The sequence below is a fragment of the Mirounga angustirostris genome, unplaced genomic scaffold, assembly GCF_029215605.1.
Source record: "Mirounga angustirostris isolate CCGP_5_RB_7025 unplaced genomic scaffold, mMirAng1.0.hap1 SCAF_13, whole genome shotgun sequence".
Classification (NCBI taxonomy): domain Eukaryota; kingdom Metazoa; phylum Chordata; class Mammalia; order Carnivora; family Phocidae; genus Mirounga; species Mirounga angustirostris.
In genome coordinates this window covers 97916702-97938733 of record NW_026991721.1, presented here as the reverse complement: position 1 = coordinate 97938733, position 22032 = coordinate 97916702, and positions in this window count along the sequence as shown.

Sequence of the window (22032 nt, the reverse complement as noted above, 5' to 3'; positions counted from 1 at the left end):
TGTTGTGACGAATCTCAAGTCAAGAGGGTGCTTGAATTGGATTTATTACAATTGGAAGAAAAGAAATTGTAATCTTTATGAGCCAACGACATGGAGCCTTATAATAAGGGAATGAGGGATCATTTCAAATTTAAAGCAAATTAGATTACTGGGGTCAAATCCTTTAGCAGAAACATCATGCCTTCCGAGTGTTGCTCACATATTTGATATCCTCCCCCCTTCTCCCAGGTTCTGCACTAACATTTAAGTGTTTTTTAAAAACGTATTTAATACTCTTAGGTAGTGGAAGTATGGTAAAAAGCCAAATCATGAATGGATGGGAGAAGAGGCATCTACTAGAAGAATTCGATGATGTATGCGCTAAACCAGGGCTTGCTGTCATTGACTTCTAGACCTGTAAGGAACCTCACCAAGTCTCTAGGGAGGAGCCACAGACCATTCAGGAAAGGGCACCACACTTGAATTTTTCATGGAAAGAGCTTTCCTAGCTCTTTCAATTGCTTGTTCTGGTATTCAATCTCTGAGCAAGACCAATAAATTCTCCTTATGTCTTCCGAGCGTTTGCCTTACAATTTAAGACCTTGTCTCTCTAACCTGTCCTATTTGCTTACCCCTCGTCCTTCAAAAACATCCACCACCCACATTGTTCTGATCTGAGACATTGCCCATATGTAAGTTTCACTGCCAACCAAAGATCTTTCCCATGATGATATCATTTTGGAAATGTACGCAGAGACATCCATCTGTAATATGTGCAATCCAGATCCATCTTGCTGTTCTTTCTGTTGCTCCCCCAAAACAGGAGCCAGCATGGCTCCCCTCCTCTGCACCCAAGTCTAGCTCTGCATCCCTGCCACCCTTCTCTGTCACCGATTCCAAGCTTCTTGGGGTCTCTCTACTTCTTTTCCACTTTCCATTCCTTATGTCTCTCAAGAAATTGGCAAAGTAATAAAAAGACTCTAGCTCTACTCCAGCCCTGGTCTGTGACTCATTGAAAACTAAAATAAAGAACTTGAACCCAATTCTCGTCAGGGAATTAATAGGGTTTGGGAGTACAAAGGTGAAAATAAATAGATGACATTTTCCATTCTCCTGCAGTTTTGGTGCTAGAACAATGGGTAGCTGGAAGTTCAAAGCTTTTTCTCCTCTAGCTCTGTCAAATGCGTGAATATAAACAATGATATCTGCCTTCTATCCAATGGTCTCAACACACCTTGTGAACACATCTGAATAATTACCCCCATTGCAGAGGCAAGGAGTGAGAGACAATAATTAGGAATTGGGCCAACTTGTTTTCAGCAGTGGTGGCTGGAATTAGAGTCCAGGCTGTCTACCCCCCACACTATTTACTTTTCAGCCAATCCATCCCAGAGGGACCTTCCTTGCCCCTTCCACCAGCATCTCCCTTGAAACATTAATGGGCCAAGAAGACCCACAATCAGCTCTGGAGTAGTAATTTTTCTGCTCCTAAGGAAGGTCTCTCTGGAGATCCCCTGTGCCAAGTGGAGGTTTAGATGATCCAAACATTTAAGTGCATATTGATTGCAGTCAGATACTGTACCCTGACCCGCATCACAAGCTCTGGACTGTATTTCTCTGGAATACTAGCTTTTTATGTATTAACCTTCCACCAGCTCCCCATGGAACAGAGCACAGGCCAAAATCAAAGGCCTGGACAGGGGTCAAAGTTTTACCTATTAAGCTGTGTGGGAGCTTGACCTTGAATACTGAGTTTTGCATTAACTTAATATTGCTGCAGATTCTTTAAAGAATTTAAATAATTGGGTAACCTTTCTGCTTAAATCACTCTTGTTTTGTCACTCTTCTTTTTAAAAACAAGATTGAGGGGGAGGGGAAGGCCAGCAGAAGTGCTGATCCCCCTCTTTATCCAAGTTGTGAGGTTAGGATTTGCTCACATCCAACTCTCATTGTGGGAGGGGTAGGGTCTCTAAGGAAGGCAGACTCTATGGACATAAGGAAGAAGAGCTCTCAGGATGGAGGGAAGCAAGAGAGGGTGTTAAGGTGTCATAGGACCATAAATCCTTGAGCTGTAAAAGACAGTAAAATATCCTCTACTTCCGCCACCTGCATTTAGACAAGGGAAAACATTGGAATTTCCTTTTGTCTGGGAGAAACTGGGATCCAGATTAGGTAACCGGTTAAGTGATTTAGCCAAGATCACACAGCTAGTGAGGGTCAGCTGTGGCTGACGCCCTGGTGCCCGGCCTCCAAGTACAGCACTGGCAAGAAAGAGCTCACCTCATCCACAGAACGGCTGTAGATGTCTGTTCCTTCATCAGAAACCCACCACCTTCAGGCCAGATGGCTAGAGTTATCAAATTAATATTATTTTTCCCCCGGAAGCTCTTTTTAGAACGGAGACTGGAGTGTTGCAATGAAAGCTCTGTCCAAGAAACACGAGATGCACAGAGGCTATGATGCTGTCATGGACAGGAAGGCTGGAGGCCCCCAGGAAGCTTCATGGGCTTCAAAACAAATTATTATAGTGATTTCAATCAGCAGATGGGAATCCGCAAACAATAACATTTACAAGGTAATCTCCATTCTAAGTACACAATTGCCATTCCCCAAGAGCCAGTTGGCGGGAAAGGGTTTAGCTATCCCAGGGAACGTGCACCTGCTTCTGAATACTTCCCTACCTTCAATTAGCTTTTGGTTCAACATACGCATAAAACACATTCTTGTGCTTACCTATACCCACACCCCCCCACACACACACATAGGTACACACATGTGAACACACGGGGCTCCTCAAATGGCCACAGGGCAGCTCATCTCTAGGATCTTCATATGCATAAGTTTCAGACTTGTTCTACCAATAGTAAAGCGCAAAACAGTGCAGGGCAGCGGTGTTCCCGTATCAAAAAACAAAGTTGAAACTCCCATACAATTATGTTTGATCACAGTAGAAGGTGAAATCATTAGATATTAGCGAGGTGCAGTGGAATAAAAATGATGTGTTAGCGGGGGTTCATTACGCTGTATTTTCAGAGCCAGGAAGATCAATGCGTTCATGCATCATGAATTAGGCTCCGGCTCTAGCCTTCCCTGCTCTCCGGAAACCCAACATGATCTATCACCAGCCATACATCACTGTTTCAGGACTGCACATTAACGAGAAAGCTGCAGTTTCCACCTGTCAAGCTGACCAGCTGCCTCTTTCTCTGCAGAAGGGGGAATATTTCTGGTTCAGGATTTTACTTTGAAAACAAAAAGGGGCATAAAAGGTCAGTGTCAGCTGGACAGTCACGTGGTCTGGTGTTTGCATTGTCCCGATGCTCCAGTTGATGGTCCTACTCCTGGCCTCTGATCTACCCGATCCAGGCCCGCGGAGGCTCGCCATTATTGTTTTAGAAGTTAGATAAGGACACAGCCATGTGACACACCTAGGGTCCCCTGGGACATGCCCCCTGGCCCCCCGGGGCTTGCCGGACATCACTGGGGGACAAATTTAGAAGGTTTAAAGGGAGACCTGTATGTGGAATGCCCACTACCCTTGTATCCTCCTCACTGCCCCCCACCTCTTCCCTTAATAGAGACTCTTCTTCCACCCAGCAGTTTGCCACTCACTCTTTCTCTTCATTTATTCTCAGTCCACCTCACTTCCCCCCTCCTGACCCCACACCTGCTAGCGCAGCCCCTCTTCCCTGCTGGTGTTCAGATACCCGCAGACAGTTCTGATCGCTGCTTTTAATCGGCGTTTAGCTGGTCTGTCCGTATTTAGTTCTTTTAATCTCTCCTCATCATTCAATCCCTCCAGCCTCTTCATCATTTTTTTTTTTTTTTTTTTTTTTTGGTGTGTTGCTCTTTCCTGAGTTTTATCCAATCTGTCTACATCATCCTTCTGGCTGTGACATGCCCACCGGCCCTGAATTCCATCACTGCAGGAAGCATGGCTGGTAGGGCCTCCTCCACCCTCCTCTTCTCCTCCAGCACATATTCAGTTCTTTTCCCCACGAACAGAAGAAGCAGAAGTTTGGGGAGAAATTTTTGGCTGATCGAGACCTGCCCCTTCCCTGTCTAGCTCATAATGGCAATGGAGGGAGTGATGTAGGAATAAAAGACACTGGATGAAGTCAAGTCCATGGAAGAACTTCCCAATGATGAGTCCTTGGGGAGTGGAAGAGACTATGACCTCATCTACCTGGACTCTGGGGGGAAGGAGGCTGTTTTAGGAGGCTCCGCTGTCCTATTTCTAGCCGTTAGGGCTTGCGGTGAGTTTCAAGGTTGAGGGCTTGATGGCTGTGATCACCTTTGGGATGTCAGCCCCTCCCCCATAACATAGGCCCTATGATGAAACTAAGCTCAGGGGAAGGGGCCTCCAGCTTCATCTGTATACATGAGTAGGAGCTGGCTTGATGTTTTGGAGGGCCTCGGTCTGGGGGGTTACAAGTTTATAAGGAACGTTGAACTCAGCGGCAGGAGTTGTGGACCATAGACTTGGTTTATATGAAGACATTTACTGACGAAGCCATGCAACAAGATCCCAGCTCTAGGTGACTTGAACCCCAGAACCACAGGAAGGCCATTTCTCGGGAAGAGAGTTGGATTGGGGCATGTCCCACCAAAAAAAAGAGTTGGATTGGGCTAGTTGGAGGAGAGCAGATTTTTTTTCAGTTGAATGGGTAAAAGGAAGAACCCATATGTTGGTGAGAGGCTTCTATTCATTAAGAATTTAAAGTGTGTTCTTTTATTTCATTCAGGCTTCTCTTCAAATGTCGTTTCCTAGAGAGAGATTCCTTGAAAACACATCTAACGTACTACCCTACTTAGCTTTCTGCCCACTTCCTGAAAATATACCGTGTTCCGTTTGTTTAGCATGGAATTGCACAATTCCCCGACCAGAGTGAAAGAAATCCCTGAGAACAGGGATTTCCCCAAGGCAACAATGGCAGTGCAGGGTCCTGGCCCCATGTTTGACTGTGGACCAACTAACTACTGCCTTGATTTTGTGTTTCTTCCTCCAGACTAATGAAGTCTACAGATCCCAGGATGGACTCACAGGACCTGGTACACACATGGGTCGGTGAGGTTTGAGGCAGCCTGATTCTCCCAGGATCTCCAATCAGAGCCCTGCTGAGTGCAGGGGAGAGAGGATGAGTTGAGAAAACCTGCCCCCTCCATATTGTTTCCTTCTTAACAGCTTGAAGTGAGAGAAAAAGAAAATGTCAATTGTAGAAAGAAGGAAGTAGAAGGCTCAATCCCCCTGCCTCCCACAGGCTACCATCAAACCTGTTTATCACGTTCTGCTTTTTAAAAGCCCTGTACCAAGGGGATCTCTGTCACTGGCTCTTTCCGCCATGAAAACAGAGCTCCTGTGTCTTCAGCTACCACCCTGGTTTTATGAATGGTTTAAAGCTCAGTAAGAGATGGGGGAAGAGCTTCTGACTCTCTCTCTCAAGAAGTACTTCCCTACTTCGTGCCTAACAACAAAGACTAGTGGGATCCCGGTAATCTCCACTCCCCTGAGGCCAGTCATCTACTCATATGCTCTGAAAACCTAAAACCAGGGTTCCTGATACTTGTGCACATATCCTGAAAATCTACTTCACATATTTATAGTTGTTCCACGTCCCTCTCTCTCTATATATAACTATACAATTATTCTTCTGTGTTTTCTTGCTTATTCCCCACCAACCATTGGAAGCTCCATGAGAACAGGACATTTTACTGATTAGTTCTCTGCTTCTTAGACTCAATGGCTGGCATGTAGTAAGTGCTCAATAACTACTGTTGACTGAAGGAATAAATATATTCCCATAGTATCTGGTCTCCTTAGATCTGTAGCTCTTAACTCTGGATATGCATTAAGATCAGTTTGAGTCATTCTTTAAATAATCCCCTATCTGGACCCCATCCTAGACCATGTAAGTCAGAATCCGTGGAGATATGCTGTAAGAATCAGTATAGATAGGCTTATGAGATTGTGGAGGTTGGCCAAGTCCCAGATCAGCAGTGTGGGCCAGGAGGATAAAGATCCTGAGAGCCGATGGTGCAGATGAGGTCTGAAGGCAGTCCACCGGAGAATTCCTCAGAATGCGTATTTCTTTTAAAGCTCCACGTGACTCCAGTGTGAGCAAGGATGGAAAGCTACCACTCTAGATGCATCTGTGTTTGTTTGTAGGTGGTGTTCTGGCTTAGGTGGGATAAAATTGGTAGATGTAATCATCCTATCCTGAGACTCTGTGGCCGTGGGCTCATTCGTCAGAGTGGGTAAAGGAGATGCGATGGTACCAGGATCTACTCCTTTAAGACATGTGATGGGGGAGCGGGTCCATTTGCAAGAATGACTGTCTTTTTAAAGTCATAAAGTCAATCACAGGCATCTATGGAAAAGTTACAAGGCAACTCACCAGGAGGGAAAAGAATATGGTAAAAGTGAATTGGGGTGGGGGGTGTTTAGAAGTTCAGACAGATTGGCAGTGGGCGTCAGTCAGGTCTCTCTACAGAGTATCAGGGCCCCAGATGGTGGGAGGGAGTTTAAATCAGAATCACTGACCTTGGGTGGTCAGAGAGGGAGTTAGGAGTGCAAAGCAGAGCCTTCTAGGACAACGGTAGATTGGTGAAGCTGGTGGGATAGGAACTCAGAGGCCTCCATAACAGAATCAGGTGCTGCCTGGGTGGCTCAGTCGGTTAAGCATTGCCTTCGGCTCAGGTCATGATCCTGGGGTCCCGGGATTGAGCCCCAAGTTAGGTTCCTTGCCGGGGAGTCTACTTCTCCCTCTCCATCTGCCCCCTCCCCATTCATGCTCTCTTTCGTTCTCTCACTCTCTCTCAAAATAAATAAATAAAATATTTAAAAACAAACAAAAAACAGAATCAGGTGCTGCCAGGAAGCTGAACCTCAGAAAGAAAGTTGGAGCCATCTAGCTCTTTGGTTGGCAGGAGGGAAGGGAATCTGAGTAGGAACAGAATGGGACGCTCAGCACCAAAGCCGTCAGATGGCTGGAAGCTACTTAAATAATTCCTACCATGTTGATTCTGTCTGTTAATGCCTAGCAGAGTACCTGGCAAATAAGAGGTTCTCAGTGAATGAGGAAGGAAGAAGCTAGAACAGGCTTGAATCTGCCTGCAGGTTAGGGTCATTAGTAGCCTTGGTTGTTGTTTGTCTGTTTGTTCTTTCCTTTAAACAGCTCTGTTGATCTAGAACTCACCATACCATACAGTTCATCCATTTAAAGTATATAATTAGATGGGTTTTGATATAGTACATTATTAATTTTTAAAATTGTGGTAAAATATAGGTAACATAAAACGTGTCATTTTAACCATTTATGTCTACAATTCAGCAGCATTAATTACATTCACGATGTATAATCCATCGCCGCCGTCCATTTCCAAAATGTTTTCGTCACCCCAAACAGAAACTCTATAACCATTAAGTAATCACCACAGACCCTGATAACCTCTAATCTACTCTCTGTCTCTATGAATTTGCTTATTCTACATATTTTATATAAATGGAATCACATAATATTTGGCTTATCTTACTTAGGAGACCTAGTTTTTAGGAGTGGGAAGGGTGGAGGTATGGTGGGGGTAGGGGATGAAATTTGAAAGTACATTTTTTCATACTGGTGGTGGTAATGTTCTTGCTGCTATTTCTGCTCCTAAGATCTTGTTTTGTTTGCTTTGCTAATGCTCTGAGAGCTACCGTCGGCCCTTTCCAACCTCGCCTCCGCACCACCCCTATCACCTTGGACACAACTGGATTTTCTCTTCAGAGTTGTTTTTCTAGCTAGTAATGCAGCAAATATTAAGAAGCTGTTGCTGCTTCCCAATTAAATACACATTTCCATAATAATTAGCGGAAGGGATGCTTTGAAGTCCTGGGATAGAGTGTTGAAGTCAATTCTCCTTCTGAGGAAGGGCCATGCCTCCTCTGCATTATCAACCCAGAGGGAGGGTTACTCTCCTCTCAGACAGTTATCTCATTTCAGGTGGCTCCTTCTAGAAGGTTCTATGGCAAAGACCGCTTCCCTCAACTCTGTGCCTCCGGGCTTTCTCCCTGTTGTTTTCTTCTGTCCCTTCAGCTCTTTCTCTTCAGATAGCAGCCAAATTCCCTCAGAGCCACTGGGGGCCCAGCTGAGCTGCTGGTATTCAAGAGGGGCCCTTTGATGCAGATGTGTTCTCCTGACAGTTGCTGGAGGGGACATCATGGATGGGTGCCATTGGCATAGAAGGTCAGGATCCTGAGGCGCCTGGGTGGCTCAGTCGTTAAGCGTCTGCCTTCGGCTCAGGTCGTGATCCCAGAGTCCTGGGATCGAGCCCCGCATCGGGCTCCCTGCTCGGCGGGAAGCCTGCTTCTCCCTCTCCCACTCCCCCTGCTTGTGTTTCCTCTCTTGCTGTGTCTCTCTCTGTCAAATAAATAAATAAAATCTTTAAAAAAAAAAAAAAAAGAAGGTCAGGATCCTTCATGACAGAAAGGTGCTCCCATTCAGTCTGGACAGGTAGGCAGAGACATATTCCACATGATACCAGACTGGTAGCCTGTGTCCACTTTTTCTAGATGCTCTCGATCAGGAGAGGCAAGGACTTGTGCTAGAGAAGAGGATGGGGAGGAGGGAGGAGCCTGAGAGATGCAGTTGGTTGGGGAAAGAAAGAATGAGGAGGGTGGGGTGGGAATTAGACTCCAGAGATGGCTTTGCCTGGGTGACGCCTGCTAATTTTACTGCCCAAACCACATTTTGTGCTCAAGAACAAAACTGGAATTCTGCGAAACTTGATGGCAAGTTTTAGACAGGGTCTCTTGGTTCAGGTCTCCATCTTGCACAGTATCTGGTAGCTTTAACTGTAGACACACCTCAGACGGTACATCATCCTTCATGTGGTTCTAACTCCAGCTTTCTTCTCACTAGGGAATTTAAAAACTCTTTAGCCAAGCAAGTTCTGTTCCTGTTTGAATTGTGTTTTCATCTTCTTTGTTCTGTATCTTTGACTATATCCCCTGCTATTAGAGACGGTTCACCTGTCTGTGGTAATTTTGAATGGTTTCTTTCTTTTATACTAATTGTAAAAAAAATTCTCACTTTCTCTGGCAGTGATTTCTTTAAGTTTTCTAAGTACAGGATCTCCATTAACTGTATTTCTGTAGCACTAGCTACTGTTGTTTATAATAGCTACTAGGTAGGTCTGTGCAATGTTGAACCATTTGTATATTCATTCTCTGAATATTCTATGAAACTACCTGTAGCCCCAAGAACATTATCTTTTTATAGACCACAGCTTTACTCCCGCTCTCTGCTTTTTGTGCTGAGTTAATGCAAAGCACTGGGAAGAGTTTTATACACTCCCTGACTTTTTTGGGAGGGGAGGATGGGGTAGTAAGAGAATAACTCCTCATTTTAGTAATAACCAGAGAAATTTTCCCCGCCATATACAACTCATTGACTATACATTATGTTTTGTGTTACTTCATGTCTAGCTGCTTTTTACTGAACAATTTTATATCCACAGCCACGTGAGCTTGTCAACATTTATATGCAGCAAGAACATAGCATTAAATGACTGAGTCAGTTGCTTATTACAATTAGAGATTTTATTTCATTGATTTTATTGTTTTTTAAAGATTTTATTTGTTTATTTGAGAGACAGAGAGAGCACGAGTGGAGGGTGGAGCAGAGGGAGAGGGAGAAGCAGACTCCCTGCTGAGTGCAGAGCTGGAGCTAGAGCCGGAGCTGGAACCGGACCTGGACCTGGACCTGGAGCCGGACCCAGACACAGGGCTCGATCCCAGGACCCTGAGATCATGACCTGAGCCAAAGTCAGACACTTAACTGACTGAGCCACCCAGGAACCCCAATTAGAGATTTTATTTTTAATTCCATAAACTGGGCATGAGAATAAGCCATCCAAAATGTTCCAGAAGAGGTATTAAGACTGTTAAGTGGGAGGCCTGAATTCTACCAGTAGGAGAACTTTGTTCACAGAGAGAAATGGACATTTTCTGCATTGTGGTCCTTTTTGTCATCCAAAATGAGACTCAGTCTGGCATGGACCAAGCCTCTTCCTGGGGTCCTGTGCAATGAGTCTGGTGATGGGGGGGGGGGGGGGCGCTAAGTAAGCGATGTATTTGTTTGCATAAGTAAGGCTTGCTGCTATAATAGGTAGACCCTCAAATCTCAGAGGGTCAACAAACAGAAGTTTATTACTCACTCACATTATACTTCAGTGAGGCCATTCCTAGCTGAGTGGCTTTCTCTGTGACCATCTGGGGACTAAGCTTCCTTCCATCTTGTGGTCTACCCCTCTTTAGATCTTCAGACTCCTCTCTACTCAACTGGAAGAAGGGAAAGGAGATCGAGGCTGATGGGGGAAAGATCTACCGGTCAGACCTGCAAGTGCAGAGCATCTCTTCTGCCTGCATTTCAGTATTTAGAATTCAGTCCTATGGTGACACCTCACTCTAAGAGTCTGAGAAATGTGCCTAGGAGGAAAAGGAAATGAGATTTGATGAGTAGATATAGCAGTTCTCACCATCCCACTCCACCATTGACAGAATGAGAAACCTGAATTTCTGAAGCTGATCTATGGGGTCCTTCCCTATCTGGCCTCTGCTTGCTCACATTCCTCCCCACTCACCTGAACACTCCAGCCAGCCTGAATCCCCGTCACTCCCCACATGCACCTGCTTCCTCTTCATTCAGGGCTGCAAGCACACTTCTGTTCCTGCCCTTGGGATTTCTCCTCCCCGCTCTCGGTGCCGGCTGGATCCTTTTATTTATGTCTCAACCTAGAGGTCGTTTCTTCTGGGAAGCCTGCCCTAGCCCTGCTCCACTCCACAAGCCTGATAGAGGTGCTCCTTCTAGGAACCTTTGTTTTCCCTGTGATCGTTCTTAGTGTTTGCCTTTACACTGCCTGTGTCTCCAAGCGCCGGGCCCACCCTGGTCCTTAGCAAGTGTGCAGCACCTGGGGCAGTGCCTGGAGTGCAGTGGGTGCTCAGTGAGTAGGGGGAGCATAGCCTGGGCCCTGCTCTCCTGATGGCATCTCCATCTCCTGTTCTTGCTCCTGCCCCACCTGAAATTGACACCCACAGGGAAATCAGTGAGTTTCCATCCTTAACCCGGGTTTTCTGTTTTGTCATTAGTATTGTTTTTTGTTTTTTTTTTTGCTGTTCTTGAAACATTTCACTTAAAGTGGTCACCAGCCCCCCCTCCACGCAGAGTGGCCTCCTGGCAGGATGAGCTGTCTGTGGGTCCCTCGCTCAGGACTCCGCGCGTGGAGTGCTCAAGCCGCACGTTGACTGACCACGGAGATGCAGTTGGTGAGGGCTTTTCTTCCCAGCTGCTCCAGATCCTCACAAACGTCCCTGACCAGTCCCAGCTAAAACCTGACCGGAAGGAGGCAATCTGTAGACACGTGGCCGTGGAGCCTGAGACTGATTTGGGCTTTGCTGCCATGGCTTAATAGGAGTAGGAGGGGGTCCTTTGCAGAGCACGGCACCTCCGGATCCGTCCAGTTGACTGAGGTCAGGCACTCTGGGAGACATGGAACAAGGCTTTCTTTCATGAATCCCGAGAAGCAGTCTGCACTATGACTGCAGAACTGTGGGTCACTTCACTGATTCCTTCACACATTCATTCATTCAATAAGTACTTGTTGGTCCTAACTGTTATAGACACTAGGGTTACAGAGGAGAGCAAGACAGGAAAAACCTTTGCCGTCTTCTAACAAGGAAGAGAGAAGCTAAACAAATACACAGGAGAGAAAATAAGAAACCACGTATAAAACTATTGCAGATGGTGAGAAGTGCTTCCTCGGTCTTCACAGAGAAGCCATATTCTGGCTGAGGATGAAGGGCACACATCCCTCTTCTAAGTCCGAATCACACCTTCCCTCTCTGTGGATAAGTCCCCCTCACCCTCTAAGGGCCTCGAGATGCTCTGATGGCTCCGTATTCCCAGGCTTCTCCCTCTCCGACTCCTGGCAAGAAGCAGCTGCTCCCCCAGGCCCAGGTCAGCCCATTTCTCATCTTTCCTGAACCTGCAGCAAGAAGGCAGGCTCTCAGAAACTGGGCATCCCTTGTGTTCTGTCTGTCAGGCCTTACCTGTGCCCAGCTTCACACCCGTCTCCTCCCTAAGCCAAATGCACTTGGCTACCAGATCTGCAGGCTCAGCTCTGCCCAGGCCCCAAGATCAATTCTGACTTCAGGCAGGAAGAATCCTAGCTGCTGTCATCCAAGTGTTGATTTGCTCTTGTCACCCTGGCTACTTACTTGTTGTCCTTAATTTTGTGACTCATTCTGACAAGTGGCTAGTCTGACATATACCTCTATCCCTAAGTCCCTGGCTGTGGTTATTTTCCTGGCACTCAGGCCCTGAGAGGCTGAGGACCGTCCTTGCTTAAGTGTCCTGATCTGGCCTCCAGTCCCCCCTGGGAACTGTGCTTTGCCCTTTGACCTTGCTACCTGCAAACAGACATCCCCAGAGGGGGCTTCCTGCCTCCCGGAACTTCTGAATGCTCTCTGGATTTGACTTTTTTCTCAAGTGCATGCCTGTGCTCATCTACCCAGCAGGTAATACACAATATTTCCTATGGGAGCCCCAAAGCTGACTTTCTGCCCCACTTTCAAGTGGCCTCTTCCTATATCTCTCAAGTTCTGTGCTCCTCCCATTGGATTGGCCACTGGGTTCTCACCTTGGTCTTGCCCCACCTGAGTAGATGAGTCTAATCCCAGATCTCAGAACCCCTGCTGTCTTTCCTGTCCTAATGCAGTTAATCAGTCTGTGCCCAGCTGTGTTCTAAGATACGACTCTGCCTTCCCCTGGGGACACACCATCCTTCTTCCATCTTTTAAGTTCCTCCAGAGATCTCAGTTGGGTGATCAAGAGGTAATCAAGGTATCAGATAGCCAGGGTACAGAGAGAGGGGTTGATGGAGTCCCTTTAGCTATGGTTGAAAAAAAAAATTCAACAGAAGGCCAGGGCAGCTGTAAGCGAGACATGGCAGCCTTGCTAAGTAGGGATCTCAAATCCCTGTGGTCTGAGGACAGATGTCCCATAAACCCATGTGCAGCCTAATTTATACTGGATGGATAGTTCTGCCATGGGAAGGTTATCTTGCTTATGCTGGAAGCAAGGGTGTCCAGTGGGACTCTCCTCTCTAAAGCTTGCCCTATACCCAGGAAGGGAGCATCTAACCATCCCTCCAAGGGATACTGTTGAAATCCAGCATTTGCAAACCTTGTCTTAACAGTTCCGACCCCTGTAGCTCTTCCTCCTTCTTTATCTGATCTATGCTTGATCCCAGTTTTTGCTCTGCTGGTTTCCTGTTTGCTCCAGCCGCATCCCCAGCTTTGGTGCCTCATTTTTCCTGCTTCTCCTGCTTCCAACTAGCTGCTGCTTTTTTTTCCTTTTTTTTTTCCCCCTGTCTTACAGCATTCATTCATATATTCATTCTAGATCCTTATTCCCAAGGGCCTTATAGTCTAGAAAGAAGACAATCCCATAAATGGTTCCTGGATACAGCTATGGTTAATGTTTCCCAGGAAAACTTGAAGACTTTATGGAGAGATGACCAACTTCCTTGAGGTTGATGGTTGAGAATGTTTTCTGTAGGAAGGGACTTTGGAAGGAAGGGGAAGAGGCTCTGAGGTGGGGGGCTGGTGTGGGGAGACAGGGAGGGCATCAAGAGTATGTCAGGCTCAGTGGAAGAGCATGGACAGAGGTCATCTTTCCTCTTGGCTCAGCATTGCCCACACTGTCTACTCAGGAAGCTGCCTGGTTTCCTTGGCCCGAGAACCTTCTCTTTTGTGCTATGTCATGGGAGCCCTGTGAGCACATTCTGGAATTTCTAGGATCCATCCCCGTCTTGGCTTTGGCCTCTGGAGGGTTGGAGTGAGTGGTAGGGAGTGCATCTAGAGGATTCCACATCTTCATTCTCCACACTGAGCCTAACCGGATGGGAGTGAGGGTTTGTGGCCTCAGGAAGTCTGTCCAAGGCCCTGGCTTTCTTCATCCCCCTCAACCTTGACTCCATGGGCTCAACCTTCTCTCTGTCACACGCTCCTGAGGTGAGGCCCTGCATCTAGCACAGCGCCTGGCTCACACGAAGCATGCCATGAATGTTGGCTTATTTGATTTGATTTGATCTGGGTCAGTGTAGACAGGGACAGGAAGAGAAACAGAAGGGAGGAACCAAAGGGAAGTGACTGTGAAGGGAGCAGTGATGTCATTTAAACCTGAACATCATCTGTAGATAGACTGCACGGTTTACTCAAACCTCAGCCGTTCATGACCTGATTCTGTATGGGTGTCCCATGGTCTTTCTTGCCATCTTGTGCACCTGGATGGATAGAGCATCCTGGAGAAGCCAAGCAGAACTCCCTGACGTAAGACAAAAATAAAGTGAAGGGATTTGACATTTTCGAGTTGAAAGGTAAGAGCAGTCATCCAATGCAAAGAGGACCCTCCCCCCAGAGACCCCCATCGACGCACCTTCCTCAATACTCCCTGTCTGATTACGTGCACTGCTGTACTCGATTATGGGAAAACTCCAGTTGGTAGCAATGCCCAATATCGGGGCAAAGTTGTCATTTCTCTTGTTGCCCTGAACCTTGCCTTCTGAAATCTCTCGGAATAAATCCGATTCGTCTTCCCTATGATTTCCATTCAGATGTTCGCATTTCCCACTGTCTTGCAGAGCCCTACCCTGGCAGCTCAGCTCTGCTCAGGCCCTGGGACTGCAGGACAGGGCTCAGAGGGCTCCTCAGCTATGGGCTGTGGCTCTTATGCTACCCTCAGAGCCCCATCACTGGGCCGTGACTGCTCATGAGACCGAGTCAGCCTGGTGGGCCAGCTCCTGTGCCTGGGGCTGGATTTCTTCTCTAGATTTCCGCTTCAGCTTCCTGCCCAAGACCCAGGACCTCGGACTGGGGCCTTGTGTTCCCTCACACAGCCTTCCCAGGACTGGAGCCAAACCCTAGTCCCTATGGACAAGTCTCCAGTATTTGATGCCAAGTGCTTCTCCTTGGCCCCCTGCCTGCTGCCAGACTCCTCTGGTCCTTTCTGGCCCTGCCTTTGACATTAACTTGTTGCATGACCTCTGATTCCCTGTTTCCAAGCCTGTGAGTTGAATGAATTTGAGTGTATTTGTGGTTGTACACTGGGGGAAATTGGCAAGAGTACCAAGACCCAGGACAGAGCCCTGGGTGAAGCAAGCTGGGCTCCTAGAGGGCAAATTGTATGAAGGTATCATGCTTAGGGGTCCATCACCACTTGCATGACCCTAAGGGTGATCTCTCCTTACATTTTGTGCCCCAGGAGTCTGGATTACCTCGTCCTAGTCCCTGTTCTGACAGTACCAAGTCCAACCCCCAGAAATTCTGATCTATTTGGTCCAAAAAGAGGCCCAGATACTGGCATTAAAAACAACAACAACAACCATAACAATAATGATGCAGGGGTTTAATATGTGTACCCAGAGTTGAGAACCACTGGATCCAATGATCTTGCTGGCATCTGTCATCAAGAAATGTACTCCAGGACCATGAGACTCTTAACGGTACTTCCCTACCTATGTTTGATTCTGGGACTTTGCTACTTACTTTTGACGCCCTACTCTCTCCTGGCAGGTCTCTCTCACTTCCAGATCCCAGCCAGCCTCAGTCTAGCCCATCTTCCTCCCACCTGGATTTTGTTCTGACCAACACTTCTCTTTTCCTGACAAAGCCTCCTTTAGATTAACCAAGGTTCCAAACTTGCCAACCTGTTAGCTCTCCTCTGCACGTGTCCCAGGTGTCTGTGCGCCTTTTGCAAGATGTGATTTGGGGAGTCTGTGTTACTGTAGTATTTGGTATGTTCTTATTCATTCAACAGGAATGCCCTGGGTGCCTGTCATGTGCTCTGCCCTGTGGTATTTGCTGAGGAGGACAAAGATACATAGATAGAGTTCATGCCAAGAGTTGTTCATGGTGGGCCGGCCTATCCTGAAGCATAGTCTGATAGTTAACAGGTGTCGTACAGAAACAAAACAAAAGACCCAAAGCATTTCCTGATAAAATACTTCAGGAAGACCTCTATTTCAACATGTCCCATCACCTTTACTATGCTGAGATGTCTGCGCATCTCCGGGAGGGGAACCCAGTATAAAGTGATTCCCAAATACATATGAACACCAAGCTCCCATTCAACATGGAATATCTTCCAGAAGACACTTTGGAAAAAGCTGTCACTGATCACAGAGCGCTAAATCAGGAATCGACATTCAGTCGAGACGTAAGAACTCTATTCATGTGACCTGAGAGGTTGCATTAGCTTTTTGAGCAGCCTCATCACTGTTGATTCATCACAAGCTGGAGGCTTGGCTAAATTGCTTGGGTCTTTTCTCACACAACCATCCTTAAGCAGGTTTTTTTCCCCTTTAGAATCTGGGGTATTGATCTTTTTTGGAACCTGAGCATAGGACCTATCCAGTTTAGCTTTGTGGGTCTTGGCTCATAGTTAAAGACGGTCGAGATCTTTTTAAACCTGAAGGCTGTCCTCCAATGTGTCAGTTAGTTTTCCCAGCTATCTGCTGCCTACAACTTAAGCAAATAGGTCTTTCTTCAAGGATGGCCTTCCTCCAAGCTTCTGAAGAACATGTTGGATGAGACAGATCCCTGTATCATACCACTGGAGACTTTCCTTGGAATTGGCTCTGATCTTTTAATCAACACTATTTGAGTTTAAGTCATTGAACAAATCCATCCAGTTCAGCCATCTCTGAGCCCACAACTCTCCATCTGAGTCAAAGGATAACATGAGAGGTTTTGGGGAACACTTCATGGAAATCCAAATTCCCCGATCTTACCAGTCTGGTAATACTTCCAAAAAGAAGAAAGCTGAATTATCACAAGGAAGTCTTTCAAAGAGAGAGGATAATATTTTTAATTTTTGTGATTGTAAAAGTAACCTATGATTCTTATAGAAAATCAATAAAATAGAAAAAAACCCCGCCCAGTACTGAAAATAAAATTAAAGGCCCCCAACATCTAACTTTCCAATAGATAATCTCGGTTAACTTCTGCTATGACTCCTTCCAGCCTTTGATTATGCACATATATTAATTTATTCAAAAATATTTTCTGAGTGCCTTCTATGTGCCAAATATTGCTCTAGGTGTAACAGTAAGCAAAATCCCTGCAAAACTCCCTGTCTACATGAAGCTTACATTCTAGTAGTGGTTTATCAATGAGTGAATGAATGACATTTTAAACACAATCTTTATTAAAAGATACTTTAAAAAATACCCTGCTTTTCTTCCTCCCAAGTTGACATTCTATCAGAACAGCTATACCTGAAATGATTTTGTGTTAATGGATCCAGGCCAGCTTCTGATGATTCCTTCCTGACTAACTATTCCCAATGTTCTCTTTAGTAGAGCATTCTAGAATTGTGTGTTTGTGGGTGTGTCGGGCGGCAGGAGGGTTTGATATGAAGCTCAGCAGCTTCAGAAACCTCATGGTTTCCAGAATGCAGCTCTTACCTCTCTTTGAAAACTGGGATGAACATGCTTATCTCCAGTCACTTGGCACCTCTTCTTTCTCCCTATTTCTCCAAGATTGTAGATGATACTGTCCCAGTCCTGCCTGTCTTGGAGGCAATTTGAACTCATCCACAGGCACTCTTTTGCTCTCTGTCCACACATCACGGGCTTTAGTCTGTTGCTACTTGACTCTATGCTGCCCTTCCTGGGCGGAAGTTAGTCTCCTTGGTAGAAAAGGTGAAAATAAAAGGAGCTGAGAAGCTCTGCTCTCTTTCCGCTGTCTCTCAGTCTGATGTCATCTGCCCCGAGTTGTCGCTCGCCCTTCCCTTCTTCTTGCACTGAGCTTGATGGGGGAAGATTTGGAGGAGTCTGGAGGAAAGCTCTTTTCATTTTCATTAGTTTCAATAACTCCCCTTCAAGAAAAATTCCTGATAGTATTCTTGCAGGAATGAGTTACTGTGTTGCCCTTTTGTATTTGCCTACTCCTTCATTTTACAAATAAGGAAACTGAGGTTTATGTTCAGCAAAGGGCATTGCATAAATCTGATCCCAAACTGGAATTATAACATTCACTTGAGTCAACCTTGTAGTCTCTGAGAAAAAAAAAAAGAAGTCTTGCAAGAAACAGATCACTAGGGGAGGAAAAAGACCTCAGGAGAAATTTAATTGAGAACCCTCCTCATGGGGAGAGGACAATGGATTTCACTGAATGAGCCCCAGATTGGAGCAAATTTTCCCTGGTTGCAGACATCCCACTGGGACCATTCTGGTCTGTTCTGCTCGGGGGAATGGCAAAGCCCATCCCCTTTGCCTTCAGCTTTGGGCCCCTACATAGGAAGCCAAACAGCTGGTTCCTCTCCATATGTGGCCTCCCCTTCCTCAGGAGAGCCACTGACATCTCTTTGATTGGCTATTGACAGTCATGCTGGGGCTTCTAAGCAGCTCCTTGTTAACCTTGAAAGATGACTATTTTAGCTTTTTTTTTGGAGTCTCTGTCACCACCTGCAGACAGAAGCAGATGATTTAAGAGATGAGCAAGTAGGAATTTTGTGACCTTCAAGCAGAGCTATCCCCAGAATCAGTGGACACAGTCTAATCGCTACCTGCCTTGTCTGTCTTTATGTCCTGGCTCAATCCCCAGCTCATTGTGTTAGATAAGAGGTTTCACATTACCCTTTGAAGGGATGGGATTACTGAGCAAACTCAGAGGCATCTACAACCCCAGTCTCTGTAAACATCCTTTGCAAATGCTGTGTTAGTTACAGGCTTGGGGAGATGCCATTTTGGCATAACAAGTGCCATCTTTTGGGGCCTAGGGCGGGAGGGGTCTGTACATAGAACGTAAAAATCAAGTGGATTTAGTCTATTTAAATGTACAAATAAATAAAGCAATTTCACCTGTGCATTTTCTAAACCAAGACCAGGAAACATAAAATTCCCTGTAATAAATAAGAAAAATATAAATCTTGGTTTCCTTTTACAGCCCGGAGAGCCAGCAGAAGGCCAAGAGAAGGAGAAAAGACGGGGGTGGGGGAGGAGGGGAGAGAGCCAGAGATTTGAGCAGGATGGCGGGGGAGGGGGAATGAAAAGGGGCAGGCCAAACACCCACTCTCTCTGAGGGGGGCTACCTCCCTGACTGGCTCTGTCTGAGATCATATCCACCTGCTGTAAAGGGGTTCTTTACTCTAAACGCTGTAAGAACAGCAACAAGGAGTCAGTGCTGGACTTATTTTGTAGAATGAACAATATGGTCTATTTATAATCTGCTCTACCTAGTATACCAGCGGAACTGTGGTTCTGTCCTGTGCCAGATGCCCTGAGACACTTTGTCCTGGTCCTCGGAGCCCTCTTCTCTGGTCCTGCTGGATCAGCACTGGCCACGGGTCCTCCTTCTGTGTCTCCTGCCAGTGGAATTTGGACCCATCCCCGCCTTGGAGCAAAGCTGATAGGCCGACGGCAGAATTGTAGTTGCCCTCCAACTGTTCGCTCCAGAGTATACAGATGTCTCCCTGCATTTCTCCTCCTTTAGCTATTTCCGCTCCTATTTGCTACCATACATATTCATGCAAATGCAAGAATTTCGGGAGGTGCAATTCTCTTCCAATGGAAGCCTATTCCATGAATGCCTTCTGCAACAAAATGCCTCTACGAAATGTCTGTGAATGTCTTTCCCAGCTGTTGAAGAAGGGGTTTTATCGTCTTCCACGAGTTTAGGAAGGAAAAGAGTCAGCGTTGGGTGAAGAGCTGCCTGGAAGGCTCTTTTCATTAGCAGCGTTTTCCTCTGTGGTCACATCCTGCGTCCAACCATCACAAGGTCCTCCCAATACTTGCAGTTTCCGGGACTGTAACCAACACCCCCGGACCGCTTAACCCTGCACGTTGGTTCTGACCTTATCTCGTCATTCCCTTGCGAGCACTTATGTATGACTTATAGCAGGGCCAGTATCCCCATGAGCCACGAGTGGTTGGGGCTGGGTTAACACCGTGAACCAAACCATCCTCTTTCCTTCTGTCCCTCCTTTTGGCAAAACCAACTGCCCAACATTTGCCCATGTTGTTCGCAGCTTGGCCTCCTTTGAGCTGCTGAAGGTGAAGGCTTTGGTGGAGATACGTGTGCACGCCATCGTATTCATCTCAATCTCCATGAGGTTGGCAGGACCAGGGTGCAGGCTGAAAGAGAGATGTATTTACCAAAACTCAGAGGGGTTCCTGAGAGAATGAAATCATGAGGAGTCTGAGGTTTGGCTAGCTAATCCTGTTCCCTTGGCCGGTGTCAAACAGTCCTGGGTCAATGCTTCCCAAATTTAAGGTAGACAGAAACCCCTAGAGATCTTGTTAGCATGTAGATTCTGACTGAGCAGGTCTGTGGGAGCAGGCCTCTATGTGATGTCTAGGCCACAGGTCCTACTAGGCTGGGGACCACGCTCTGAGTAGTAAGGGACTGAGATTCCTCTCCACCCTGGGTTCCCAACTTGTTCCCATCCCTGGTTCCTTTGATCTGCCTGAGAGTCACCATTTGTAAAATGAGAGTGGGAAAAGACCTGATCGCGAGCCCCTTATGGGGCAAAGACGTAGGGCTCTATGTAACGTGCTCTCCCCTGTTTGGCTCACATGTCACCTCTTCTCTCAGATCTTCCTCAGTTCTCCAGCGGAAGTTCACACTGAGCTCCTTCAATGCTTCAGTGCAATTCAGTTTGGAACACTTCGATTCAATATAATTCAGAAGCCTTCACTGAACATTTTTGATGTGTCAAGCCATGATTTTCCTTTTTTTAAGGCTGAATACAAAGGCTATTAACAAAAGTGGAAGGTTTGGTTATACAAATGGAAGGGTAAACTCAGGGAAATGATAACTAAGCTTTTTCCAACCCCCCAAACAAATTCATTTTATTTTGTTCCAGAAATTTTCTTGAAAACCAAGTTTATATTGACTGTCACACGTGCTATGTGCATGGAGTTTGAGAGGCGGCATTGCATGGCACCCTCTCGAACGAGACCATGTGAGTTTGGAGCTCAGCCCCAGCGTTCACTAGCTGCGTGATCTTGGACAAGTTACCTAACCTCTCTGTGCCTCAGTTCTCTCACCCTTAAGATGGGAATAATGATAGCACTTCATAGGGGTGTTATGTCATTAGGAGAATTAAATGAGTTAATGTTTGTAAAGCACTTAAAATATTATTGGTACATGCATGATACTTTAAAGAAATGTTGGTCACCAAATGCACATTCTGCAGGTGTCACTCAAGAAAAGTCTGGGTAGGAGATGAACATTCGGGAGCTGTCAGGATATAGGTGCTGTAAGGGCCTAGGAGCAAAAGGTATTTTCCTGGGAGAAGATAAGCTGCAGAGTGAGAAGCAAAGAGGAGAAAAAACGGGTTCTTTAGGGAGTACCAATATTTAGGGGGGTGAACAGAGGCAAAGGAGGCAGTGAAGGAGACCAAGGAGTGGTCTCAGAAGGAAAGATGCCCCAGGAGAAAGTGAAACGAGAAGCCAAAAGTGGAGAATCCCGAGAAAGGGATAGTGGTCAACAGGATAATTACCATAGCAGCATCAGATAAGATCAGGGAGCAAACCAAGCCATTTGTTTATATGGCCAATCAGGCATGCTTCAGGCTACATATAATTCCTATTTACATCTGTCTTTACCCGCTAAGCCAGGAGACCTCAACATAAAGGACCGAGTTTATTATTCAACCTTGTGGACCCAGGGGCTAGCACATGCCTGCAGCATCAGAGGGCTGGCTCAGTGCCGCTGAAATCTTGCTTTGGTTGCTGGGCTCTCCAGTGACTCCTGTTCCTTGGTGGTCCACATCACCCTGCTTGTCTAGTGAATAATGGGACAATAAACAAAGGCCAGAGACTCTCAACTCCTGTCCTGTCCTTTCTTCTTTGGAGGCCCCAAAGGGAGGGCAAAGCCAGTATTTCTGGGTCCTGGGCATCCTTTTCACATGAGCTTGGGTCATTGCAGAAGTTGAGACGAGGTCATTATTAGGTCTGGGGTCTGGGAGAGCTGGCCAGTGAAAATCTCAGGCAAGAACATCTTCTGGG